Source organism: Canis lupus, chromosome 26 (genome assembly GCF_048164855.1).
Source record: "Canis lupus baileyi chromosome 26, mCanLup2.hap1, whole genome shotgun sequence".
Classification (NCBI taxonomy): domain Eukaryota; kingdom Metazoa; phylum Chordata; class Mammalia; order Carnivora; family Canidae; genus Canis; species Canis lupus.
The window spans coordinates 44,821,899-44,825,242 of record NC_132863.1 but is presented as its reverse complement, the minus strand read 5'-3'; the positions used below and the strand labels follow the sequence as shown (position 1 = coordinate 44,825,242).

Sequence of the window (3,344 nt, the reverse complement as noted above, 5' to 3'; positions counted from 1 at the left end):
CGGCAGACAGGCGGTCCTGTCCCTCCGCTGGCTTGAGGCCGTGAGAAAGGGGCTGAGACCTGGCCCTTCCCCCGGGAGGTCAGAGCAGGCAAAAGGAAGGTGGGAGCACCAACGTTTTAAAAGAAAGGACTCCTTTCAAGATGAGCTGAAACAAGAAGTGACCTCATCTTGGAAGCAATGTGGAAAGGGGAAACCATGGGGGGCCAGCTCAGGCTGGCAGGCAGGAGACCCCAAGGAGACCTGCACACACTTCCCAAGGGGAAGGCCGGGCCGTGGGGGGGTTCACTCCAACGTAGCACAGTGGCAGAGGGGGACAGCCGTTATGCTTTATCCCTGTGGCTCCTGGCATGAGTGGCTGAGTCACAGGTGGGGTCACAGGCCCACCAGGGCTGTCGCTCCCACCCTCACCTCCATAGAATGAGCGAGCGAACCAATGAATGATCGCAGAACATACAGGAATAATCCATCTTCATATACGTGGCTGCAGTCTGGCAGCACCCTGGCTTGTGGGGTGAGCGTGGGCCTGTCCTCCCTCTCCGGGCCTCATGTTCTTCCTGTGTTCAAGCCCACGACTCCTTTTTTTTTTTTTTTTTTTTAAGCCCATGACTCCTTTTGGCTGTCCTTTGCTAGGTGACCGACTGGCCCCACACCACCCCCTTAAGCTGGGTCACGGGGTGCAGGTGGGGGCTTCTCCAGATCAAGTCACCAAAACTCAAGATCTCCCCGGAGATGCCCAGGTGGCTCAGCAGTCGAGCATCTGCCTTCGGCTCAGGGTGTGACCCGGGGTCCTGGGATCAAGTCCCGCATCGGGCTCCCTGCATGGAGCCTGCTTCTCCTTCTGCCTGTGTCTCTGCCTCTCTCTGTGTGTCTCTCATGAATAAATAGATAAAATCTTTAAAACAAACAAACAGACAAACAAAAAACCCTCAAAACCCCAACTAAGTAGATCCTATTTTTTTTTTTCAGTCTTTTTATTTGAAAGCTGTGACCATCAGGAGCAGAGGATGCAAGGGACCCACTCAGGACAGGAAGTGGGTCTGGACTCCATCTCCCAGGCCCTCGAGGCCAACTTTTTCTAGGTACAACGTGTTTTCTCAGCAGCCTGGAGAGAGACATAAAGTACCCTTGGTTATCATTTCATCATCCAACAGAAATAAAATGCCTCTCGGGAATGCATCTCACACCTCCATCCTGCGAATGCATCCCCGTTGCTTACAGACCAGGGCTTCGGCCCCACAGTCGCGTATTTGGACAGGCCTGTGGAGCGGACTCTTGCAGGCATGAGGTCGCCGAGCCGAAGGGCTGATCCCCGTCTCACAGATGAGGACACGGAGCCTCAGAGCAGCTGTCCTGTGATCAGGGTTGCACACCTAAGAGAGGGGTACAGCCAGGATTTGAAACCTGTTGCATGGGAGCCCTGGTTCCTGCTCTGTTCTTTCTGCATCTAAGTGTCCAGGCTGTCAAGCCTCTTACCTGGCTCCCTCTCACTTGCCTAAGTGCCTCAAGACAGCAGGTGCCTAACCAGGAGCCAGACTCTAATCCAGGCCACTGGACCCCAGCGGTGGGGCCCTTGACCCACGATGGACACCCTCACCCCCACTCAGTCATTCCCAACACACATAGGCTAAATGGGGTGAGCATTTTAGAAGTCAGTCCCTACCCGGGCATTTAGAAGTTCCAGCAGAGCTTACACAGAAGCCCTGGAAAGAAGGCTGGGATTTGCTGCCTCAGCTGCCAATGCTGGTGACAGAGCCTGGGGAGACAGTTTGCTCAAGAACACAAGGGTTAAGGAGAAATACACGATGATTTATCGTTGCTTCCCACCCTTACCCATCCTTCTGGCCAACGCATGATTTATCTGCGTACAAATATCGACGGGGTGTCTCCGATGGGACAAGATGATTGCATTCTTTGGGTTTAATACTTTCCTTATGTGGTTTAAATCCTCCCAGTTCAAGAGCCACCCCTCGAGGCCTGTGGTCCTTGAGCGCAGGGTCAGCAAATGTGAGGTTGGCCGGGAGACTCAGCTTTGTCTTGGGCTTTCAGGGACGTCTTTAGATGAAAACCCGGCAAGCCAGGGAAAAGTGCCAGAACAATTAGGAAGAGTTGCCTGACGGAGGCTTTTCAGATCTATTTGAGAGGAGACATCGCACTCCCTCCCAAGAAGGTTACCTGTGCAGGTAACAGCTGAATCGCCTCCTCACTCTGAGCGCCTCCTGAAAAGGCTTGCGCTCGGGGAGCCGGGACTGCCAACTCTTTGAAGAAGAGAGACAGCCGCATTCAAACGGATTTGACCTTGTGGGGCAGGATGCTCAGAGCTCGGCCTCCTGGCTAGGGCTTAAGAGCAGATTGTTTCCAGAAAGAAATGAGGCAGCTCTTTCAGCCTTGGGCCGGAGGTGACCTTTTTCCCCTCCCTTGGATTTCGAGGCAGTGAAATAACATCGGGCCTTTATTTATAAAGCCTCATTCCTGTAAGGGTTCTGTTTGCCCTGGAAAGAGTCAGGGGAGAAAACCATGGGTGGGAAGTGTCCTGGCTGCAGGTAGACGGAGGGAGGCATACAGAGCAGGTGACTTACCCTGGGGTCACGAGGCCAAGCAGTCTCCGGGTGATAGGAGGCCAGTCTGTGTTTCTGGAACATTCTGGAACATTCATCTTTCCAGTAGAGTGGCGTTTCCCAACCACACCATTGACATTTGGGCTGGCTGTTCTTTCTGGCGGGGGCCGCACTGTGTGTTGTGGGATGTTTGGCGGCGTCCCTGGCCTCGGGCCCTTGGCTGCAGCCCCACCCCCACCCCTGGGGAGACAACCACTCCAGAAAGGGGTTGAGAACCACTTGTCTGGAGGATAGGGTGGCTCTCTCTGTGTGTCTTGTTTGAAGAGCACGCAGCCTAGACCTGGGTTCTCTTGATTTGCTATTTCTTTTAATTATTTATTAAACAAACACTGCCCTGGGCCTCGTTGGCTTGGGGTCCCCTGGGGGAAATGCACGCAGTGTACGGGGACCCTGAGGCTGGGCTCAGGAGGCTCAGGAGGCAGACCTCGGGCCTGCAGCTTCCTCCTCAGGCCACCTCTCCTAGAATCCTGAGCCTCACCCCTTCCCCAGCCTCCTCCTTTCTCATCAGCCCTCCGGCTGTTCCTCGCCCCTTGGGAGGAGGATAACCTCTCATAGACCAGGCTCCTCCTCCCAGGGGCCCCTGAGCTGCACAGTCCCTCGGGGTCGCCAGGGCAGGGGAACCTGGTGCCCACAGTAGTGGCCTCCACTCACTGTCCTCCCTTCCCTGCTCAGCCCCACTCCCCCCGCCCCGTGCTCCCTGGGAGGTACTCCCAGAGAAACTGCTTCCTG

The 3,344-nt window shown here is 55.2% G+C and overlaps 1 long non-coding RNA gene across 3 annotated transcripts; it reads right to left on the bottom strand.

Moving 5' to 3' along the window:
* Positions 1-952: 952 nt before the first annotated feature.
* LOC140617928 (uncharacterized) lies at positions 953-2,848 on the bottom strand. 3 transcript variants are annotated; one of them, XR_012018077.1, is made up of 5 exons: positions 2,577-2,848; positions 2,173-2,255; positions 1,661-2,052; positions 1,185-1,370; positions 953-1,102 (listed from the first exon to the last, which is right to left on the bottom strand). It is a non-coding gene; the product is annotated as an uncharacterized lncRNA (long non-coding RNA). The 3 variants fall into 3 exon arrangements; XR_012018078.1 differs by having other exon boundaries at positions 1,217-1,370; XR_012018079.1 differs by lacking the exon at positions 2,173-2,255 and having other exon boundaries at positions 1,661-1,753.
* Positions 2,849-3,344: the final 496 nt, after the last annotated feature.